This window comes from Bos grunniens, chromosome 12 (genome assembly GCF_055505025.1).
Source record: "Bos grunniens cultivar Pamir isolate PY7600 chromosome 12, Bosgru_T2T1.0, whole genome shotgun sequence".
Taxonomy (NCBI): Eukaryota; Metazoa; Chordata; class Mammalia; order Artiodactyla; family Bovidae; genus Bos; species Bos grunniens.
In genome coordinates this window covers 47911481-47937279 of record NC_141176.1, presented here as the reverse complement: position 1 = coordinate 47937279, position 25799 = coordinate 47911481, and the positions used below count along the sequence as shown (strand labels likewise).

The 25799-nt window shown below is 36.6% G+C and overlaps 1 protein-coding gene across 8 annotated transcripts in view; it reads right to left on the bottom strand.

The window, feature by feature from the left end:
* PIBF1 (progesterone immunomodulatory binding factor 1) overlaps window positions 1-25799 on the bottom strand; it is a 232890-nt gene that overhangs the window by 103395 nt on the left and 103696 nt on the right. The window lies entirely within an intron of this gene.

Genomic DNA, 25799 nt, shown 5'->3' with positions numbered 1-25799 from the left:
ATTTAAGATATAAATCACTGCATATTATAGATCTGAAAATGCTTCAAGTTGACTATGTTCTAACAGAAAGCAAAATAAAGACATAGTATGCTTTTTCAGGGAGTTATTATGAACCCGGTATAATGCTAGATGTTCCTAAAATTCGATTTTTTCAAATATTTATTGAGCTAGTCACCATGCCAGGCAAATATGTATACAGTGGAAGACAATTTTTTTTCCCCCTTTAAAGAACTTATTTTGGGGGAGTTCCCTCATGGTCTAGTGGTTAGGATTCGGCATTTTCATTGCCAGGGCTGGTCTTCAGTCCCTGGTCCAGGAACTGAGACCCTGGCTGGGGAACTGAGATCCCACAAGCTGCATGGTGTGCCAAAAAAAAAAAAAAAAGAACTTAGTTTTCTGGGGAAGAGATGTAAAATATGAAAATTCAATAGAACAAGATAAGCGCTTCAATAAGGTAAACCCTAGGTTTGATGTGTACATACAGGAAGAAGAATTAACTCAGTTTGTGTAGATGTGTGTTTGAGTACACAGCAGGAAGAAGTCCAAGGTGGAAGTGCTCTAGAAGTAGAAACAAGAGTACACGCAGGCCACAGAAACAGAGTATAGTCTGTTTCATCCATGGCATCTCATTTAATCCCACAACTCTATTAGGTATTTTGCAGATGAGAAACCAGAGATTCAGAGATTAATTCATTTCTTCAAGAGGAAGAACTTCCTGGTAGATTTCAGAGGGGGTCTCAAGTCCAGCTATGTTTGACTTCACAGTAATGATCTTTCCACTGCTACATAAGAACCTTAGCTGATATTTCTGAAGTCAGTTAAACTTTCAAACGTGTTTTAAAGGAGGTCGCTTCACTCTTGTGACAACAACATTTAAAATATAATTAGAGAAGACAGCATTAGATTCTTGCTACAGGCTACTTCACTCCTGGTACTCTCGAATCTTTCTTTATTTACAAGTACGTCACATTCAGAGTGGTGGAAGCTCCATTCAGGCCTATTGGTACACATCACTTAATACACATCAAGGCTTTAAGGTGAATGTCAGCTTGTGTGTTTAACTTTTTGGGAAGTCCAGGCATTAATTATATATATATAAAAGAACAGCAAGGTCATATGGTCACTCAGGTTTTAAGCTTTTTGAAGAGCTGCCAAACTGCTTTTCAGTGTGGTTGCACATTCTCACCAGCAATTACGAGGGTGGTAAATCCTCCATATTCTAATCAAAACTTATCATTGTCTCTTGGATTATAGCCATCATCATGGATGTGAAGCAGTAAAACAATTACTTTAGTCAAAAATATTAATTAAACAATTTACTGACATGAAAATGCCCTGAATTCCCTGGGGTAAGTTGTCTTATAAAACATAAATGTATAAAACATATGAAATCCATACCTATTTGTATGCTAAACTATGGGGCACACTAGACCTTATTATTGAAATAAATACTAAGTCATTTGGAATGTGATATTTATCTTTAAAAGAGTTTGTTCTGAAAAAATTAAAATGCAAAGTTTGCCTTTTTACGATCCAGGACATTGTGAGTAATTCTGAGGCCAACTTCAAACAGGAAATGAAAGACTTAGCTTTTAGATTACACCTGCTCTTCTTATTCATTATGTGGCATTTCAAAGTTTCTTTTAGCACTATTAATCTTCCCATTTTACTACACAGTTAAGTAAAAATTTGAGGATGTTAAGTTTAATAAAATGACACATGAACCAAATGCTAATTCTAAAGGACTCATCTATTCTCATGTCGTTTACACAGTAAAGGAAAATCTGGCTCATACAAATCATTATGCCTTTGTAATAATAGTTATTATTTTAACTTAAGTTGAACTGTGAAAACCCTTTAGAAACATCAGCGCTGCAAAGGCAGTTACAGTGTGAGGAAGAGATGGCGACCAGGGTACAGGCTGACAATTCAGCTGACTTCCTCCTACTTGTTTTGCTAATATAACCTGTCACATTTTACGCTGTTGACTCAGTTTTCTCATCTTCTCCTCTTAATGTGAAACTTTTATTTGAATGAAGGCAATATTATTCATGTGTTCGCAAGTTTATGTTCGACATTCTAATTCAGCATAGTAACCTTAAGAGGTCACATTTCTTACAAAGTTTATCAGCATCTCCAGCTACAGTCACCCCAGGTCCCTGGTTTGACTAGATTAGTCTTTACATTAGCTAGGTTTTTAGTTTGCGTAAGACTTACTCATAAATCACACTACTTTAAAAATAGTACTATAAAGACCTAGAATGAACTGTTTGCTCTTAAGGAATAGTCATTGCAACAGACTTTAAGCTGGACAAACAAGGAGAATTTCACCTGTGAAAAGGTGAAAATGAGCAATTAGACAGGGAACAACAGAGTTAACCCATAAGAAATTCTCTCAGCTACAGTGAATAAACTTCAAGCAGCACTGCATATTCTGCAATGCTGAGAAATAACTGCAGGAGAGACATCAACAGAGAATTCTGTTCTGAGAAACAGGAGAGCTCATTTGAACAAAAGCACTAGATAAAACACTAAATAACAACAGATCTGCATAACAGTATTTACATCAGCAGTCTTTACATATATACTATGGTGAAAGTTTGCTCATTATACTCTCATGTATTAAGCCAAGCAATGTATGTTTACTCCCATCTCTATCAACAAGGTTATCATGGGTAAGAAGGTCAAAAGTGAAAATGTTAGTCACTCGGTCGTGTCCAACTCTGCTCTCTGTCCATGGAATTCTCCAGGCAAGAATACTGGAGTGGGTAGACATTCCCTTCTCCAGGGGATTTTCCTGATCCAGGGATCAAACCCAGTCTTCCACATGGCAGGCAGATTCTTTACCGTCTGAGCCACCAGGGAGGCCCAAGAAAGTCAAAGACTGCTATAATTAGTAATCTAGTTTTTACTCCAATGAGTAACAGCAGCTGATCTTTGAATTTTTATCCACATAATGTTCATGGCTTCCCAAATATTAAAAGTGGATGTGGGACTTCTCTGGCAGTCAGTGGTTAAGACTTCATGCTTCCAATGCGGGGGCATCGGTTCGGTCAGGGAACTAAGATCTCACATATCCAGTGGTAAGGTTCCTGTAGTTACCAGGACCGATGGGTGGTCCTTCCATTAGGAAATCCTGAGAGCTGGTCCAATTTAGAAGTAAGGTAGTGAAGCAGCTGAGGCAAGGCACATACAAGGAAGACTGGTAAAAGAAGCTAAGCAAAGTCATAGGATTTCCAGTTACAGGCAAGTGTTCAGGGAGGGATTTTTAGTAGCTGGGCATCAGTTAGATCAAGTTTTGAGAGGAACTCTGGGTCAATACAGAGAAAATACTGGTGGGGTTTTAAGAATATATGGGAGCAGGAAGTCATGGTTGAACCACTAAATCCTCTGTGTGGGGAGGAGAAATTAATTCTAAACTGCACAAGCAAATGGAGCACAGACTGCTGATGAACTTTCTACGTGTGAAAAAACAAAAATAAAACCAAAAAAGAAAAGTGCTCAGAAACAGAGACGGGCCTGAAACTTCAGATAGGGATTACACTGTGGGAAACTGGATTAGACAGGGACAGAAGCTGTCATCTCTGATAACTGAGAATCAATTTTGTTTACACAGGTAGGACATCAATCTCATTTTACTCTGGTGTTTCAGGCCCCTCCTTCTTACTCTTTCAACAGGCTTCACTGAGTTGACATTCAGTTTCCTTTGAAGTATTCATTTTGGTTGAGCTGATAACTAATCTGTACCTTTACTTTCTGTGCCTACTATGGGGATAAAACTCATTTTCTTTCTGTTTAGAGAAAATTTTGGTTGTGCTTCTAGACCTGTTCTACTTGTATTACCAGCCCTGAACCACATGCTGAAAATGCTCTGGATGAGTCACTGACAGTTAACCAAACCTTCTGAATTATTCTGCTAATTAATTAAGAATTCAGGAAAAACACACACACACAAACCTGTTGATTTGGATTTTCTGCTTCTATGAACTGAGAAAAAGCTAATTATCTTAGGTTAAAGATACTAAGCCACTGATTTTTCAGTTATCCCTAAAGGTTTTCTTGCTCTCAATAGTATCTATCTGTATATCTATATTTATATATCTGTATCTAATCTTGTATTAACTAGTATTATTTGTTGTTGGTGTTCAATCACTAAGTACTGTCTGACTCTTTGTCACCCTGTGGACTGCAGCATGCCAAGCTTGCTGTGCTTCACTATCTCCCAGAGTCTGTGCAAACTCATGCCCACTGAGTCACTGATGCCATCCAACCATCTTGTCCTCTGATGCCCCCTTCTCCTCCCGCCCTCAATCTTTCCCAGCATCAGGGTCTTTTTCGATGAGTTGACTCTTCATATCAGGTGAGCAAAGTATTGGAGCTTCAGGATCAGTCCTTCCAAGGATATGCATTTAAATATGTAGTATTATATCAATTACATATTTAAAACATGAGTATGGAGTAAGCTTTTAATTTTCTCTTTCAAATAGGCTGTTTTATATAGGGTTAACTTTCTATTAACCAGAATATGTCCTTTTGTGTGTGTGTGAGTGTGTGTGGGTGTGGGCAGGCCACATGGCATGCAGGATCTTAGTTCCCTGACCAGGGATTGAACCTATGCCCCTGCAGTGGAAGCATGGCGTTTTAACCACTGGACCACCAGGCAAGTCCCAACCAGAATATTTCATTCCACAACATCTAATTCATTTAAAAATATTTATTGTGTATCTAAGTGTGGTCAGGTTCTATTAGGACACCAGAGAAGCACAAATTGCACTACTACTCTAAGGAACTCACATTATAATGATATGAGGAAGGCAAACAAATGTAAAGTGATATGGTAATAAATTATAATAATAATAATAGAGTAAGGGAAATATGGAGATGTCAGCGATGGTGTTACTTTAAAGGGGTTGGGCAGAGAAGGTGGTATTTGAGCAAAGATATGTATACCAGAGTTTACCAAAACCTGTATTTCAGAACTAAAGTAAGTGATTAATAAAAAAAAATATATACTGACCATGCATCATATTCAAGACTTTAAAAGAATAAAGACTTTTTCTTTTTAAAGAAGAGATACAGTGTCAAACATATGAAGACAATAGAAGTCCTTCACAATGACTTGAAACTTGGTATCTTAAACCAGTAGTTAAAATTACCAACTCAAACCATACTAATGGATTTACTAGACAGTCTCAACTACACAAATTGTAAATAACACAAAGAGAATTAAATTTTTAACAAATGCACCAGTGACATCAGGATAAGTGCTACTACTTCATAGGGCTGGGAACTGACACTTATGTAAACGAACAATTTGATCACTGTTTAAGAAATACTTTGGATTTACTTTTATTCTGAGGTAATCTATAAGCCACATGAGAAATGTCTTATCACTTATTCAAAATGGCTTTACAATTTTTGTGTTGATTATACAAATAATAGATTTATCATAGAATTTTAGCAAATATGGGAAACAGAAAAAAATGTCAATCATAAGCTTATGATGATAACTACTGTTTATATTTTCATACAGCTCTTTCTTCTCTGCACAAGTAAATATTTTCAAGGTTTTAATTTTTTTAATTTATTTTTTTATTGAAGGATAATTGCTTTATAGAATTTTGTTGTTTGCTGTCAAACCTCAACATGAATCAGCCATCTGCTAAGTCACTTCAGTCATGTTCGACTCTGTGTGACCCCATAGACGGCAGCCTACCAGGCTCCCCCGTCCCTGGGATTCTCCAGGCGAGAACACTGGAGTGGGTTGTCATTTCCTTCTCCAATGCATGAATGTGAAAAGTGAAAGTGAAGTCGCTCAGTTGTGTCCCACCCTCAGCGACCCCATGGACTGCAGCCTACCAGGCTCTTCCGTCCATGGGATTTTCCAGGCAAGATTACTGGAGTGGGGTGCCATTGCCTTCTCCAGAATCAGCCATAGGTATACATATATCCCCTCCCTTTTGAAACTCCCTCCCATCTCCCTCCCCATCCCACCCCTCTAGGTTGATACAGAGCCCCTGTTTGAGTTTCCTGATCCATACAGCAAATTCCCATTGGCTATCTATTTTACATATGGTAATGTAAGTTTCCATGTGACTCTTGCCATACGTCTCACCCTCTCCTCCAATCTCCCCGTGCCCATAAGTCTATTCTCTGTGTCTGTTTCTCCATGGCTGCCCTGTAAATGAGTTCTTCAGTACCATTCATCCAGATTCCGTATTTTTGTGTTAGAATACGATATTTATCTTTCTAACTCATGTCACTCTATATAATAGGCTCTAGGTTTATCCACCTCATCAGAACTGATACAAATGTGTTCCTTTTTATGGCTGAGTAATATTCCATTGTGTATATGTACCACTACTTCGTTACCCATACATCTGCCGATGGACATCTAGGTTGCTTCCATGTTCTAGCTATTGTAAAGAGTGCTGCAACAAACAATGGGATACATGTATCTTTTCCAATTTTGGTTTCCTCAGGGTATATGCCTAGGAGTTGGATTGCTGGTTCATATGGTGGCTTTATTCCTAGTTTTTTTTAAAAGAATCTCCATGCTGTCTTTCATAGTGGCTGTATCAATTTACATTCCCACCAACAGTGTAAGAGCAGTCCCTTTTCTCCACACCATCTCCAGCATTTATTGTTGGTAGACTTTTTGATGATGGCCATTCTGACTGGTGTGAGGTGATATTTCATTGTACTTTTGATTTGCATTTCTCTAATAATGAGCGATGTTGAGCATCTTTTCATGTGTTTGTTAGCCATCTGTATGTCTTCTTTAGAGAAATGTCTGTTTAGGGATTTTTCTCACTTTTTGATTGGGTTGTTTGTTTTTCTGGCATTGAGTTGTATGAGCTGCTTGTATATTTTGGAAATTAATCCTTTATCATTTATTTCATTTGCTATTATTTCTCCCATTCTAAGGGTTGTCTTTTCAACTTGCTTATAGTTTCCTTTGCTGTGCAAAAGCTTTTAAGTTTAATCAGGTCCCACTTGCTTACTTTTGTTTTTATTCCTGTTACTCTAGGAGATGGGTCATAGAGGATCTTGCTTTGATTTATGTCAGAGTGTTTTGCCTATGTTTTCCTCTAAGAGTTTTATAGTTTCTGGTGTTACATTTAGGTCTTTAATGCATCTTGAGTTTATCTTTGTGTATGGTGTTAGGAAGTGTTCTAATTTCATTCTTTTGCATGTAGCTGTCCAGTTTTCCCAGCACCATTTATTGAAGAGGCTGTCTTTGCCCTATTCTATATTCTTGCCTCCTTTGTCAAAATTAAGGTATCTGTAAGTGCATGGGTTTATTTCTGGGCTTTCTATCTTGTTCCATTGGTCTATACCAGGACCATACTGTCTTGACTGTAGCTTTGTAGTATAATCTGAAATCAGGAAGGTTGATTCTTCCAGCTCCATTCTTCTTTCTTAAGACTACTTTGGCTATTCGGGCCTTTTGTGTTTCCATACGAATTGTGAAATTTTTTGTTCTAGTTCTGTGAAAAATGCCATTGGTAACTTGATAGGGATTGCACTGAATCTGAATACTGTGCTTGGGAGTATAGTCATTTTCACAATATTGTTGTGAAAATGCCAGAAAACACACAACTCAATCTAAAAGTGGGAAAAAAACCTAAACAGACATTTCTCCATTGTTCCTACCCAGGAACATGGAATATTTCTCCATCTATTTATGGCATCTTTGATTTCTTTCATTAGTGTCTTATAATTTTCTGTGTACAGTTCTTTTGTATCCTTAGGTAAGTTTATTCCTAGATATTTAATTCTTTTTGCTGCAATGGTGAATGGGATTGATTCCTTAATTTCTCTTTCTGATTTTTCATTGTGGGTAAATACAAATGCAAGTGATTTCTGTGTATTGATTTTGTATCCTGCAACATTGCTAAATTCACTGATTAGCTCTACTCATTTTTTGATACTATCTTTAGGGGTTTCTACGTACAGTATTGTGTCATCTGCAAACAGCAAGAGCTGTACTTCTTCTTTTCCGACCTGAATTCTTTCTGCTCTGACTGCTATAGCTAGGACTTCCAAAACTATGTTGAATAATAGTGGTGAAACTGGACATCCTTGTCTTGTTCCTGATCTTACGGGAAATGCTTTCAGTTTTTCATCATTGAGAATAATGTTTGCTGTAGTCTTATCATATATGGCTTTTACTATGTTGAGGTAGGCTATGCCCAGTTTTTGAAGAGTTTTCATCATAAATGGGTGCTGAATTTTGTCAAAGGCTTTTACTGCATCTACTGAGATTATCATATGGTTTTTGTCTTTCAATTTGTTAACATGGTGTATCACATTGATTGATTTGTGTATATTGAAGAATCCTTGCATTTCTAGAATAAACCTAACTCGATCATGGTGTATGAGCTTTTTGATGTGTTCCTGAATTGTTTGTTAAAATTTTGTTAAGGATTTTTGCATCTATGTTCATCAGTGATATTGGCCTGTAGTTTTCTTTTTTTGTGTTGTCTTTGTCTGGTTTTGGTATCAGGGTGATGGCAGCCTCATAGAATGAGTTTGGATGTATTCCTTCATTTGCAATTTTTTGAAAGAGTTTTAGAAGGATAGGCATTAGCTCTTCTCTAAATGTTTGATAAAACTCTTCTGTGAAGTCATCTGGTTCTGGGCTTTTGTTTTTTTCTGAGATTTCTGATCACAGCTTCAATTTCACTGCTTGTAATTGGGTTGTTCATAATTTCTATTTCTTATTGGTTCAGTCTTGGAAGATTGAACTTTTCTAGGAATCTGTCCATTTCTTCAGGTTATCCACTTTATTTCCATATAACTGTTCAGAAAAGTCTCTTAAATTCCTCTGGACTTCTGCATTGTCTTTTGTAACCTCTCCTTTTTATTTCTAATTTTGTTAATTTGATTCTTCTCTCTTTTTTTCTTGATGAATCTGGCTAAAGGTTTGTCAATTTTGCTTATCTTCTCAGAGAACCAGCTTTTCGTTTTATTAATCTTTACTATTGTTTCCTTCATTTATTTCTGTTTGGATCTTTATGATTTCTTTCCTTCTACTAATTTTGGGGTTTTTTGTTCCTCTTTTCCAGTTGTTTTAGGTGCAACATTAGATTGTCTATTTGATGTTTTCTTGTTTCTTGAGGTAGGATTGTACTGCTATAAACTTGCCTCCTATAATTGCTTTTGCTGCATCCCATAGGTTTTGAGTTGTTGTGTTTTCATTGTCATTTGTTTCTAAAAGTTTTTTGATTTCTTCAGTAACTGGTTGGTTATTTAGAAACATGTTGTTTAATCTTCATGTGCTTGTGTTTCTTACAGTTTTTTTCTTGCAATTGATATCTAGTCTCATGGCGTTGTGGTCGGAGAAGATGCTTGATACGATTTCAATTTTCTTAAATTTACTGAGGTTTGATATATGACCCAAGAATTGGTCTATTCTGGAGAATGTTCCATGTGCACTTGAGAAGAAGGTGTATTCTTCTGCATTTGGATGGAGTGTCCTGAAGATAACGATGAGATCCATCTCATTTAATGTATCATTTAAGATTTGTGTTTCCTTATTAACTTTCTGTTTAGATGATCTGTCCATTGGTGTGAGTGGGGTGTTAGTCTCCTACTATTATTGTGTTATGTCAATTTCTCGTTTTATGTCTGTTAGTGTTTGTCTTATGTGTTGAGGTGCTCCTATGTTGGGCGCATAGATATTTACAATCATTATGTCTTCCTCTTGAATTGATCCCTTGATCATTATCTACTGTCCTTCCTTATCGCTTGTAATCTTTATTTTAAGGTCTATTTTGTCTGATATGAGGGTTGCTATTCCAGCTTTCTTTTGCTTCCCATTTGCATGGAATATATTTTTCCATCCTCTCACTTTCAGTCTATATGTGTCATGAGGTCTGAAGTGGGTTTCTTGTAGACAGCATATATATAGGTCTTGTTTTTGTATCCATTCAGCCAGTCTATCGTTTTGTTGAAGCATTTATCCATTTACATTTAAAGTAATTACTGATATATATGTTCTTATTGCCATTTTAATTGTTTGGGGTTGATTTTCTAGATCATTTTTCTTCTCTTATATTTCTTGACAACATAAGTCCCTTTAACATTTGTTGTAAAGCTGGTTTGGTGGTACTGAATTCTCTTAACTTTTGCTTGTCTTAAAAGCTTTTTATTTCTCCATCAAATTTGAATGAGATCCTTGCTGGGTACAGTAATCTTGGTTGTAGGTTTTTCCCTTTCTGTACTTTAAATATACCCTGCCATTCCCTTCTGGCTGGCAGAGTTTCTGCTGAAAGATCAGCTGTTAAGCATATGGGGTTTCCCATGTATGTTACTTGTTGCTTTTCCCTTGCTGCTCTTAAGACTTTCTTTGTGTTTAGTCTGTTAGTTTGATTAGTGTGTGTCTTGGTGTGTTTCTCCTTGGGATTATCCTGCATGGGACTCTTTATGCCTCTTGGACTTGACTATTTCCTTTTCCATGTTGGGGAAATTTTCAACTATAATCTCTTCAAAAACTTTCTCATACCCTTTCTTTTTCTCTTCTTCTTGGACTTCTTCGTCCCAGAGGTCTCTGAGACTATTTTCAGTTCTGTTCATTCTTTATACTTTATTCTGCTCTTCATAAGCTATTTCCATCACTTTATCTTTCAGCTCACTGATTCATTCTTCTACTTCAGATATTCTGCTATTGATTCCTTCTAGAGTATTTTTAATTCCAATAATTGTGTTGTTTATCTCTGTATGTTTATTCTTTAATTCTTCTAGATCTTTGTTAATTGATTCTTGCATTTTCTCCATTTTGTTTTCAAGGTTTTTGATCATCTTTACTATCATTATTCTGAATTCTTTTCAGGTGGTTTGCCTATTTCCTCTTCATTTATTTGGACTTCTGTGTTTCTAGTTTGTTTCTTCATTTGTGTAGTATTTCTCTGCCTTTTCATTAATTACTGTGTTTGAGGTCTCCTTTTCCCAGGCTTCAAGGTTGAATTCTTTCTTCCTTTTGGTTTCTGTCCTCCTCAGGTTGGTCCAGTGGTTTGTGTAAGCTTCATACAGGGTGAGACTTTTGTGCTTTTTGTTTGTTTTTCCTCTGATGGGCAAGGCTGAGTGAGGTGGTAATCCTGTCTGCTGATGATTGGGTTTGTATTTTTGTTTTGTTTGTTGTTTAGATGAGGTGTCCTGCACAGGGTGCTACTGGAGGTGGGGTGATGCTGGATCTTGTATTCAGGTGGTTTCCGTTGTGTGAGTTCTCACTATTAGAAACTCCCTAGGGTTAGTTCTCTGGTAGTCTAGGGTTTTGGAGTCAGGCTCCCACTCCAAAGGCTCAGGGCTTGATCTCTGGTCAGGAACAAAGATTCTACAAGTGGTTTATTATGGCGTTAAGTGAGATTAAAACAAATATCCAAAAATGAGAAACCAAAGATGAACCCCAAACTAATGGCAGTTACAAAATCAGGCAAATAATAATTAAAATAATGTAATATACACATATACATATACACCCATGAGCAAAGTCAAAAAAGTCCAACAAAAATAAATTACAGCAGATTAACCTGGTGAATAAAGGAAATAAAGAATTATATTTACCAGTTAAGAACAAAACTAAAACACAAACTGGAAGATTTTAACTCTGTATCACATCCAGTCTTAGGGAAAGACTTCAAATATTAGAAGTAAACATTTGCTTGCTCAGTCGCTTCAGTCATGTCCAATTCTCTGCAACCCCATGGATTATAGCCTGCCAGGCTCCTCTGTCCATGTGATTTTCCAGGCAAGATTACTGGAGTGGGTTGCCATTTCCTTCTCCAAGGGATCTTCCTGATCCAGGGATTGAATCCACATCTCTTTATGTCTCTTGCATTGGTAGACGGGTTCTTTACCACCAGTGCCACCTGGGAAGCCCCAAGTAAAGATTAAAGACCTCCTATTTACCACTTTTCTGTGCATCTTCTTTGGGGTTTTATTTATTTTTTTTAAAGAAATACATGTACACAGAAGGATATATCAATTTCCTTTTTTTTTTTTTTTTTAAACGGCAGCATGTCACATACACTCTGTAAACTATTTTTCCTTTAAGAATATGGGGATCTTTTCATGTCTCTACCTCATTCTTTCCATTTTCTATGTAGCAGATCACAATGTGGACATAATCATTTAATTAATTCCCAAATTCCTTTATTTTGTACTAAACTTATGACCATTTAGATTATTTCCAATTTTTTTTTATTACACAGAGTGCTTCAAAGATGATCTTAAATAATGCCTCCAGTTCATGAGTGAATGTTTCTCTAAGAAAGATCATGAAGTGGGACTGTTGAATCAAAGGATTTTAAAGTTTAAGAGATACTGCCCTCCTAAGTGGCAATATCAATTAAAAATGGTCCCTCAGGTGTATGACATATGGTTTCTCACCAATTTTTGATCTTATCATATATAAACATGCTTGTTATGTAAATCACACCTTCATATAGAATTTTCTATCCTATACCCGCCTCAATAGAATGTAAAAATCCTCCTATGCTATTAAACCTCCTTTTTAAGTGTTATTTTTATCGGCCCCATAATTTTCCATTCTTAATTATTCCTCGATTGTCAAGATATTTAGCCCTTCCCCAATTTCTCACTTCATTTTTTTTTCTCACTTCATTTTTTATGCTAATAGTAGTGCCCAGTTTATTCACCCACCCAAAGCAATGAGTTTTACTCTAAGTGCGATTTTCCAAAAACAAATACATCTTTGAAGGAAGAAAGCTCTTACAATTAAAGGCTACTCTAAGGATTGTGCTAAAAAGTAACTATATGAGCGATGACTGAACAGTTGGGAAAAGCATTGTATGAGCTCCAAAAGTGCCTACTTTGTGGAGGATATAATCATTCAGATCCATATATTCTATTGTCTTTGTTTAAAAAATACAAGCTTGATTCATTACTTACATACATATTTAGACACGTATTATAGATATATCCAAAATCACATAAGAACATGAAAAGTGTGCATCCTGGCAAAATGGTATTATTGTAGGTAACAGTATCTGGGAGATGTGAAAGGTTGGAAAGAAAGTTCTTTTTATATTATGTGGTTTGACTTAAAAGTAATTTTTAAAGGCAACTTAAAAATGTTTGATATGAGCAATTTAAAAAATGTAAACTTAAGCACCTTCCATTTAAATAATTATGGCTGACATATATTTTACTTCTCAAAATTGAAGTGTTTATTAGCCAAATAAGGGATGAAGTACATTATATCAGTTTAGTTTTTTAATAGCCTGAAAATACTTGAAAGATCTCTGAAGCCAGAAATAAGCACTCCTGCTATACCAGACCCAATCTCCAATTTCTAATTTGTTACTTTAAAAAAGCAAACAGAGGCTTCTCTGGCTGCTCAGTGTTAAAGAATCCACCTGCCAATGCCGGAGACAAGGTTTGATCCCCGGTCTGGGAAAATCCACGTGCCATAGAGCAACTAAGTCCGTGTGCCACAACTACTGAGCCTGTGCTCTAGAACCTGGGAACCACAACTATTGAGGCCTCATGCTGGAACTACTGAAGCCCTGGAGTCTGTGCTCTGCAACAAGAGAAGCCACTGCAATGAGAGCCTGCACACTGCAACAAAAAGCAACCCCTACTCGCTGCAAGTGGAGAAAAGCCCAGGCAGCAACAAAGACCCAGCACAGCCAAAAATAAATAAATGAATAAAATTATTAAAAAAATAAAAAAAAGCAAACGGGACTTCCCTGGTGGTACAGCTGGTAAGAATCCACCTGCCAGTGCAGGGGACATGGGTTCGATCCTGGTCTGGGAAGATTCCACATGCTATTGAGCAACTAAGCCCACGTGCCACAACTACTGAGCCCACATTCTAGAGCCTGCGAGCTGCAACTGCGGAGCCTGTGTGCCTTGCACACTCCAGTGCAACCAAAAATAAATACATAAATTGAAAAAGCAAACAAAACAAAACCCAAAATTTTATGTAGTTTTATATATTTCAAATTAATGCATATTTATATACACATTTATATTTATACATATTGATATCACAACTTACAAGTGAATTCTCAAAGGAGGATTTGTCAAATATCTACAGGTTTTTCTTTATAAATAACATCATATCACTACATGTTTAATATTTAAATATATAGTTATACTCTTCAATTATATCAATATATATATCAGTTGGAAAGGTGAGTATACCAAAATCTCGTGTTATTCAGATTATACACCGACTCGCTACCCTGTAATATACTGACCCAGAGGGAAGTGTCTGTTTTCTAATTGAGAATCGCTGTTTGTAAAGGAAAGAAGTTTACTGATAGGACCACGTTGCCCTTGTCAAAGTTCTAAAGGTCAAAAACATGCTTAGAACAATGAATATATTTGAAATTGCTTTCTTTTCATTGATATTAAAATGAAAAATGTGATTTTAGAGATTTTACTTTTATACATTATTGCTGCCTATTGTTCTACCTATTGTTCTTGCCTGGAAAACCCCATGGATGGAGGAGCCTGGTAGGCTGCAGTCTATGGGGTCATGAAGAGTCAGACACGACTGAGCGACTTCACTTTCACTTTTTACTTTCATGCATTGGAGAAGGAAATGGCAACCCACTCCAGTGTTCTTGCCTGGAGAATCCCAGGGACGGGGGAGCCTGGTGGGCTGCCATCTATGGGGTCGCACAGAGTTGGACACGACTGAAACGACTTAGCAGCAGCAGCAGCAGTTTTACTAACTGTTCTCTTTCAATTTTTTGTGTTCTCAATATTACAAAGTTTTAAAATATATACTTAGATACTGAACCCAAACTATTTTCAGTGAAAATTAGAAGCGTAGTTTAAAGATACACATATTATGTTACAGAGAAACAGAATTCTAGTAACTCTAGTCATTTCAAGTGTGAAATTTTCTAAACTAAAAAAAAAAAAAAAAAGCAGGTAGTAAAAACTTACAAAACAACCATCAGTATTACAACAATGATTACTACAGGACATGAGAAAGGAATTTAAAAGGCGTTTGGGTATTTGTCCAAATGTTTCTGCCATTAAGATGATTTTTTCAACAAGTCCATGTCTCAGCTGTAATACTACATCTGTCATTTTTGGCTTACAAGCTAATTCTTCAATGAATGTGAGAGAGCTTCGTTTGCTGAGTTAAAAACGCTGAGTATGTTTAACAACTGTACCATGGATTTATAAGAATTTCAAGCATGCATTAAGAGTAATTCAATGCATCTATCATATCATGATCAAATAAAATATGTAATGTCATTAATAAACAATATGTAGTCATATTTGGCCATCTATAAAGGCAAAAAATTGGTACCAGGTATGTGAAGATAAAAGTAAGTACTAAAGTGAAACAAATATAATGAAAGGAATGCTGCCTTAAAATAACTCAAAGCATGCATGAGATAAAATTAGAGTAAAATATTTTATAACAGTATTTGAATGTGTAGCTGTTTTCTCTTTTGTGGCAACATGACAACACTTAAAATTCAACTTCAATCATCCTCTGAACTAAGAGTATTTATTACATCAGTGCATTGGAGTACTCAAAACTATTTCGTGCTGCTTTCAACATAGACTTTTTAATGTAGTGTTACATTAAAGAAAAATAAGCAGAACATTAAAAAGTCAAATCTAAAAATAGTTATATAGTTTGCTTTATGTATTTTCCTCTCAATTTTGTTGTGAGCCTAAAACTCCTCTAAAAAAATGATGTCTTAAAAATAAAAAGTCTTAAGAAAAAACACTTTTGGGGTGAGCTTTTATGAAGAACAGTGTCAGGTATGAACAGTAGCAGAATGTAGGATAATCATGGTTTTGCCCCATTTTCCCCCAAGATATAGGGCAAAGAATGGAAATCAACTTATCACAGCTAACACACAAAGTGCTGTATAAGGCAAAATGGAAAATAAAGGTCATTTATTTAGACAAACTTCCTATTAACGGGCAAAATCTACAACTTAACTTATATAAAAGTGCTTTGAAAATAGGCTAAAGAATTTCATAAGAACTCTAGAAAAATTCCTGAACAGAAATCTAGAAACCAGAGTTCTGGGTCTTCAAAATCATATAGACTGATAGTACAGCTGGATCACTAGGAAGACATTTTTCTATTCTAAGGGTGAGCTTGTCCAACCAGAGATGACCATCAGGATCGCCTATGGAACCTGTAAGAATTCAGATGCCATGGCTCCAACTCTGAGGACAGACTTGGGACTGTTGAGTTCAAGCTGACTAAACAAGCAAATATACGTGAAAAGCATACAACAGTGCCTTGTACAATTAAAATACAAGTTATTCTAGTTATTCAAGTTTAATGTATCTCTGGATTCTTAGGATCTAGTGTATCAGCTGTTATGTAATAAGCTCTTAATGACTCTTTACTGAATAAACAGACTCATATTAACCATTTTGGGTGTTACAAAACTGAAATTACTAAGTAGGTCCAAGCCAGGATAGAAAACACAAAAGTATCATAAACTAATCTGATGAGTGACAGTCTTTCCTGAAATATGACAAAACCAGTGAATTAAGATGACTATTTCCAGGTTTGGGTGTCAGTTTAAGATAAAAACAAATTACAGGAAGTGAAGGTAAGAAAAAAACCAAAATGATAGGATAGGTATGAATGAGCTACAAGAAAGATTAAAGTTTCTAAAAATGTAGTTTACATAATGACTAAGATGGTAGATGGAGACGTGACAACATTCAAAAAATATTTCAAAAACAGAAATGCAAACGGAGAAGAGTTTGTGTGATACGATAGCATATAGCATGATACATCTATGTTCGGTAATGAATTAAAATTGTTGCAAAATGTACACAAGGTTTAAAAAATATAAGTGCAACTCACTAGCCTACCCACAAGAATGTCTATCATGAGGGCATGTAAAACAGACATGAAGAAGAAAAACAAAACATAATAATGAGAAGAACTAAATCACTCTGTTATGTCTACTTTCTCCTCTCTGAAGTTCTCTCCTTAGACTTAATGGACTAAATAATTGCTTACCAGTTTTCCAATACAATACTACCTCAGGATTTTCAAACAAGTGGATATACAATAAAATATCATGCCAGTTAGCATAGTTAACACATCATGCTATGATCATACTTTTTATTTTTCTATGGCTGTCTATCAAATGCTTATAAAATTTCAGAAAATCTCTGCATCCTGAGGTATTTATTTAAGTGTCTGCTGCTGCTGCTGCTAAGTCGCTTCAGTCGTGTCCGACTCTGTGTGACCCCATAGATGACAGCCCACCAGGCTCCCCCGTCCCTGGGATTCTCCAGGCAAGAACACTGGAGTGGGTTGCCATTTCCTTCTCCAGTGCATGAAAGTGAAAAGTGAAAGTGAAGTCGCTCAGTCATGTCCCACCCTCAGCGACCCCATGGACTGCAGCCTACCAGGCTCCTCCGTCCATGGGATTTTCCAGGCAGGAGTACTGGAGTGGGGTGCCATCGCCCTCTCTGATTTAAGTGTCTACTTATGGTTAATAAACACATCAGGATGAAAGTGCAATAATAAAGTATTCAATATAATCAAAGAAAATAAGTATTAATTGAATGAAAAAAAAATAAACATTTAAAAATCTCACATTAGTACTGTGAAGAAATGCTTTCTCTCCTTAAACATTTTCTGGAGCCCCACCTCTCTCCCTACACTTTTCCTGTACCCTTCCAGCCCAGAAGTGTTTGCTGCTCCTTAAGCTCCTTCTCACTAGGCTGGGGGAAAAGTGTGAAAGTGTTAGTTGTTCAGTTGTGTCCAATTCTTTGTTATCCCATGGACTATAGCCTGCAGGCTCCTCTGTCCACGGATTCTCCAGGCAGGAATACTGGAGTGGTAACCATTTCCTTCTCCAGAGGATCTTCCCAATCCAGGGATAGAACCCAAGTCTCCTATATTGCAGGCAGATTCTTTACTGTCTGAGCCACCAGGAAAGCCCCAGGCTGGAAAAAGGTTGGCACTTTTATTAGGGTCCGTTGCCTCTTCCTTTTTTCTTACTTGTTATTCTAACCAAGACCCAAAGCCTCCACTTTCTAATATTAAGCTAGAGGGAGGCTTGTGATCAAGTCAGAGATGAGGGACCTCCCTGGTGGTCCCGGGCCTGAGACTGCACTCCCAATGCAGGGGGCTCGGGTTCAATCCCTGATCAGGGAACTAGACCCCACACACCGCAACTAAGAGTTCACATGCCACAATTGAGCTCGCATGCCGCAACTAAAAGAGCCCACATGTCACAACTAAGACCTGACACAGCCAAATAAATACAGACTTAACAGATCAGAGATGAACTCTACAGGATTTTAGTGTAAGAAAACTTGAAGTGGCAGGACTCCTGTCAGCATGTGTACAGACCACTACAAAGGAGCGAAGCTCAATCACTTAGTGTCTTATGCTCGTATTTGCTGTCCATGTATACATATTTTTTTCACTTAATCATCTCTAAAACTAACACAGGGTTGTGGATTACTCTCTTGTCAGAGATAAACTGAGACTTGAAAAAGTTAACTTGCCCAAGTAAGTAACAAAGCTGGAAATTGCACCCAGATCTGCCTCAAATTTCTGGGCTCTTCTCCTAGAACATCCTGTGTCCAAGAGAGAAAAAAATTCAAATGAAAGTAAGGATGTACCAAAAAGACATACTCAAACTCCAGCAACATACTGTTGGCAGGTAAGTGTGGATAGGCACGACTATAGAAGGAAGACCACAGAGACAAAGTTGAAAGAGAAGATAAAACAGGCTAGGGCTGTTCATGAAAAGAATCAAACACACAATGGTTCCTCATGGGCAGAGTAAACCTGGGTTTAGGTGTGGAGTTTAAGGAGGCTCAGGTCATTAAAGGTATTATGAATGTCCTAGAAGGAAGGCTTCCCTGGTGGCTCAGACGGTAAAGTGTCTGCCTACAATGTGGGAGACCTGGGTTCGATCCCTGGGTCAGGAAGATTCTCTGGAGAAGGAAATGGCAACCCACTCCAGTACTTTTGCCTGGAAAATCCCATGGATGGAGGAGCCTGGTAGGCTCCGTCTATGGGGTCGCAAAGAGTCGGACACGACTGAGCGCTTTCTCTTTCTTTCTAGAAGGAAGTCTAGAGAGAAAAGTTACTTCTCTTGCTTTGGACAAAGCTGGCTCTCTGCCCATCAATACCTATAGTACAGGTGTGAATGTAAGATGAGGCCTTTCCCTCAAAAACCATCCTGAAGGCAAAGGGTCACTTTTTCTTTCAGTTTTTACAATATCCTTTCCATTGAGATTTCTCTCGATAACTTTACTTTGAAATGTAAAACACTGTGTAGGAAGGACACACTGGCTTGTAAAGACCATAATCAACACAAGTTTTGATGCTGATACTGTCTTCTTGAAGGAATCAATAAATATGGAGGCAAAGACATTTAACACATTTAATAACTATTTCTGTGATGCTGCCTTACAACCAAAGCAGATTTCAAAGATTATCTTAAAAATGAAACATAATCAATCACGTGGTGAAGATCACAAACACACCAAAAGAACAAATGGAAAAAAAAACCTTTTGCAAAGGGTACTGTGGCAAAAGATGAAAATTTGGCAACAGTACCATCTAAGGATTCCAAAAATGAAAAAAGAAAGCAGTGCAGATGATTGTTTTGGAAAACCATTTTAATTGATTCAAAAAGTATCTCAAGTGATACTAAAGGTTCATGTGATGAGACTAAAGTACTCTTCTATAAACTGCAATTTTAAATATTTACATATAAATAAATTAAGCAAGGATTCTAAAGCTAGACTGCAATGGATCCACAACTGCCCCTTACTACCTGTGTCTCAGTTTCCATAATTATAAAATGTGAATAATTATAGTTATTTCATCATGTTATGAGGATTAAGTGAGCTCATGCCAGTAAAATGCTTAAAATTGTGGTGGTATAGTAAACACTAAGTATTTGTTGAATGAAATTAAATACTCAAGATTGCCAACCCTTTTTCTAAAAACAAACAAAAAAAAGGCCTCTCATGGATAAAATGATAGGTGACCTTACATGCTTTCCTGGCCAACAAATTGCAGTTTTCAATCTGGCCTACATGTTGTACTATGTTTCACATGAACCATAAAATATTCTAATTACTTGAAATACAGAAACTTTGCAAGCATAGAACTTGTTTTTTTGTTTCCAGTTAGTAGAATGTGAATATCTTATCTGTGTCAAGACACAGAACTATGTCTTCAAAGTCAAATAATTTTTCATTTGCCCAGCTAAAGAGATGCATTGGGAAGAGCACCCTGATATCCATGAAGAAATCTACAAATGGTAACCCGCCTACTCAGAAGTGGGAATGGCTGCAGAGAAGATGGATAATGACCACTGCTACTTGTGGGAGCTACTGAAAAGCTGGCATACATGCTTTAGATGAGGAATCAGCAAATTTCTTCTGTAAAGGTCTAGAAGCAAAAAACTTGGGCTTTGTGCAGCTGTAGCTTGAAGGAAGCCATAAATGATCCATAAGGAAATGACTGTAGCTGTGTTCCAATAACACTTTATTTATGGACACTAACATTTGAATTTCATATGTCATGACATATTCTTCTGATTTTTTTCTAATAATTAAAGAATATAAAAATCCATGTTTAGCTTGCAGGCTGTACTAAAACAGATGGTAGGCTAGATTTGCTTTGGCTCTGATTTGAATTAAGAGCAGCTCTGGAACACTAGTGACAACATGCTAAGCAGGTTTACGACCTAACTCTTACTGGTGCTTGGAATAAACATATCCATATCTATGAGACTATCCTATTTTCTATACTGTCTTTTATTAAGACCTTGGGTCATTTAGAGCCTTCTTCACTCTCCTTTGATGACTCCTTCTGTGCTAAGATCAGTTACCTATTCAGCAAAGGTTTCTTTCAATTCTCTCTTCTCTACCCTAAACCTCTTTACACCCTAATTTTCTTTCTTTAGTAATGCTTCTATCTCTGAAAATGTTCCTTTTCAGGTTCGAAGGATCATAGTTCTCCAATTGACCTCTTGATACCAAAACACTCTGACTTCCTCAATTATCACTTGATTACATTTTCAAACTTTCTCTGTCATAGTGAGTCTCCTCTGCTCACAAATCTGCTAAGCTCTCTTGTGTCCTAAAAAATTTTACAAAGCTTAACTTTTTTCTTCACTCTGTCAGCTCTTTAAACTAACGACCCTTCTTTCTTATTTGTTTATAGTGCTGGTTTTGCATCGTCACAATTTAGCCTCTTACTAGTTTTTACTCCTACAAGTCATCTGAAAATAGAGATCTTAAAATTTCTATTATTTTTTGTCTGATTCTCACACCCCTGCCATAAAAGTAAAGAAACAAATTTGAATATTAGCATACCACCCATTGGATATACCTTTTTTAATCACCTTAAAAAAAAAAAATTAGCTTGGGACTTTCCAGGTGGTCTAGTGGCTAAGACTCCATGATCCCAATGCAGGGGACCTGGGTTCAATCCCTGGTCAAGTAACTATTAATAGATCCCACATGCCCGAAGATCCCCATGTGTCACAACTAAGACCCAGAGTAGCCAAATCAATTTTAAGTATACAAGTCTATGAGTTTTGACAAATGTTTACAGTCATGCAACCATGACCACAGTCAAACCACATTATCATCAAACCCCCAAATTCCCTGTGCTACTTTGAAGTCAGTTCCTTCAACCTACCTCTGGCTGTTGGTAACTGATCATCAGTCATTAGTTCTGCCTTTTCTAGAATGTTTCATATATGAAGTCAAATAGTATGCAGCCTTTTCTAACTGCCTTCTTTCATTCAACATACTATGTTTTAAAAGATTTACCAATGGAATAGTGTGTTGAGTAGTTGGTTCTTTTTTTCTTGGTGGGTAGTTTTTCAGAGAATTAATGTACCTGACTTTGCTCATTCATTCACTATGGGATGTGTATTTGGGCTGTTTTCAGTTTTGGATCATTATGAATAAAGCTGCTATAAACATTTACATTCAGGCCCTTTGTGGACACATGTTTTTATTTCTCTTGGGTAAATAACCAGAAGTAGGACTGCTGAATCATACAGTAAGTTAATGCTCAACTTTATAGGAAACTGCCAAACTGTTCCCCAAAGTGATTGTACCACTCCACATTCGCACCAGCAATGTAAAGACAGTCTGGCTAATCCACAATCTTGCCACCATCTGGTAATATTTGTGTTTTAAAGTCTAGCCATTCTAGATTGTAGCATTCTGGTTATTGTGGTATCTAATTGTGGTTTTAGTTTTCATTTTCCTGATGAGTGATGATATTGAGCATCTTTTCTTTTGCTTATTGGTTATTTGCATTTCTCCTTTCATGAAATATCTATTCAAACCTTGGCCACGTTTTTTTTTTTTTTAAGTGGAAATTTTATCTTTTTAATTAAGTTGTAAGTATTCTGGGTACAAGTTCTTGATTAGATACGTTTTGGGCAAATGTTTTCTCCAACTCCGTGATTTGCCTGCCTTTTCCTTTTTTATCAGAAGAGCAAAAATTTCCTTTTTCATGAAGTCCAGTTTAACAACTGTTTTCTTTATGGTTCACACTCTTTGTGTCCTATTTATGTGTTCTTTGACTAACCTAAGGTTAATAAGATTTTTCTGTATTTTTTTTGTGTGTGTGTGTGTGTGTGTGTCTATTTGTCCTTATATTTAGATCTATGAATGCTGCTGACCCATAAAGAAAACAGTTGTTAAACTGCACTTTATGAAAAAGGAAATTTTTGCTCTTCTGATAAAAAAGGAAAAGGAAGACAAATAATGGAGTTGGAGAAAACATCTGCCCAAAACGTATCTGATACAAATTAATTTTTATATTTTGAGTTTAGGATTGTGGTTTAGTTTTTTGCACATGGATATCAAAATGTTCTAGCAAATTGCTGAAAAGATTATATAATTCTTTGTTCAATTATACTGGCACTTTCATATTAAAAAATTATTTTGGATATTCTGGGTCCTGTAAATTTTTATGTAAATTTTAGGTTAGCTTCTCATTTCCAACAAAATACCTGCTGAATTTTTCATCACAATTGCACTGAATCTATCAATCACTTTGATGACAACTGACACTTTAGCAATAGTCAGCATTCCAATCTAGGAATGTGATGTATCTATTTATTTAGGTCTGCCTTACTTTTTCTCAGCAATATTTACTAATTTTCAGTGTCATGTACTTGCTTCATATTTTGTTAATTTTATCCTTAAGTATTTAGCATTTTTGATGCTATTACAAACAGTACTAAAAAACTTTTAATTTTCAAAAATTTCAACTTCTTATCACTAGTATACAGAGATATAATCAATTTATTTTCATCATGACCCTGTGTTCTGTAATCTTGCTAGACATTAGTTTAATAGCTTGCTTGTAGATTTCAGCTATGACACTTTAAGAAAACAATCTACTTCAGCCTTAATTTCCTCACTTAAAAAATAGCCATTTGTGAGAAATAATAAAAATTGAGAAAAAAAATCAAAGAAGAAGAAAAAACCTCTCAAAACATTTGACACAGTATCTAATCCACAGAAAGTATTTAGCACTTATTAAATCTCCTCGCAAATTTCACAGTTCTTACAAGATTCAGCAATGTTGACATGTCCCCAGTTTTTATCTTACAGTCCTAATCCTTCTCCCAGGCTTGAGATCCTTATTCCCATTTACCATATTTCTATTATGTCAATGATGTGTTAGAGCTTCAAGTACAAGTCCTAAATCAGTATCATAACCCTCATTCATCCGTGAATCACTTCTGCTTTCACAAAGTCTTATGAAATTATTGTCAACTTTACTACCCCAAATTTTGTAGAAATCACTGATAACTGCCCCCAAACACACAAACCTAGTTACTGAATCTTTACTAATCACAGTAACTACTGTTTAATGTTGATTATGTGGCAAACTCTATGCCAAACACTAATTTAGTCTTCACAACAATTCTATGATTAAGTTACTATTATTGTCATAGTATACATGAGGAAACTGAGGCACAGAGGTTAAACATCTTTCCTAAAGTCATGTACTCAGTAATGATGGAGCAAGTATCACAACCCAGGCAATCTACATCTGGAAACAGTAACCTGAAACATAAATTATATTGCCTCTAATATGTGCAGACCATAGGATCCACTCGTTTGTAGAGATAGTAGGATTGGGTGCTGTTAAAATGACATTTGGGGAAATCCAAGAAATATTTAATGATCCATTAAAATAAGCACCCTCAGCATGATGTTCCTAAAAAAAAAAAAAAAAAAAAAAAACAGGTGCAAAGAGGCCAGGAGCAAATGGGAAATAGAATGACGACTGTGTTATTCAGCTGGGCTTGTGAGCGAAAACTGCAATTTAGAAGTCTCTGGTAGATGGGAATGGAGAATGTGATCAGTTTAAGAGAGGTCATTAAGCCCCAGTCCCATCTTAACTCCGGATGGCTCCTGGGGACTAAATACATCACAAAGACTAAAAAGAAGTGCAAGTGATCTCCAACCCTGTTTTTCTAGTCACAGGAAAAGAGGAAATGGAAGAGCAACCTGTCTTCATGACTGTTAGAGATTAGAGACCAGAAACTAGAAACATGACCAGAACAATCTTGGAATGGGAGCCAAACATATTAAGAATTTCTTTTCTCTGGGAAAGGAAGTGTGGTGAGTAGAGAACAGGGTAGAGAAATCTCCACAAGTCACGAGTCCCTAGCTGTATTTCTAAAACCAATTTTCCCATCTATTCCCTTGAGCTATCACACCAATTGAGGCCATGGTTACCTGTCACTTGAGTATCAGATGCTCCCATTCATGGTATCTTGAATTACTCTGAAATATATATATATTTCTCTGAATATATATTCAGCTCAGTTCAGTTGCTCAGTTGTGTCCGACTCTTTGTGACCCCATGAACCACAGAACACCAGGCCTCCCCGTCCATCGACTCCCGGAGTCCACCCAAACCCATGTCCGTCGAGTCGGCGATGCCATCCAACTGTCTCATCCTCTGTCGTCCCCTTCTCCTCCTGCCCTCAATCTTTCCCAGCATCAGGGTCTTTTCAAATGAGTCAGCTCTTTGCGTAAGGTGGTCAAAGTATTGGAGTTTCAGCTTCAACATCAGTCCTTCCAATGAACACCCAGGACTGATCTCTTTTAGGATGGACTGGTTGGATCTCCTTGCAGTCCAAGGGACTCTCAAGAGTCTTCTCCAACACCACAGCTCAAAAGCATCAATTCTTCGGCGCTCAGCTTTCTTTATAGTCCAACTCTCACATCCATACACGAGCACTGGAAAAATCATAGTCTTGACTAGATGGACCTTTGTTGGCAAAGTAATGTCTCTGCTTTTTAATATGCTGTCTAGGTTGGTCATAACTTTCCTTCCAAGGAGTAAGCATCTTTTAATTTCATGGCTTAATACCAAGTTAATTATCTAAAATGATTCTTATCACATTACCCCTCACAACTCACTGAAGTGAATATAAGCTCTTTGTTTGTTATTTCAGGCCTACCAGAATATGAAACTATCTATCTCCTCTGCCTAACTGTACATATGCCAAATCAGTTGACTAAATTATGTTATTTCCAGATAATCCCTTAATTGTTTTCCTTCTACATTTACGAAGGTTTATAAAGTGTTGGGAATGCCCTTCTCTCAGTTCTGCATATCACAATTCAAACTTCAGATGCTTGTTTCACATACCTCCTCCTCTAAAAGATCATTCCCTATACTACTTTAAAATAAATAGGGACACTGATAGACCAGTATAGATCCTTGAGATACAGAACATTTTGCTTTAAAATATAAATATGTATATAAAGTTATTCTTTTAGCTCTTCGG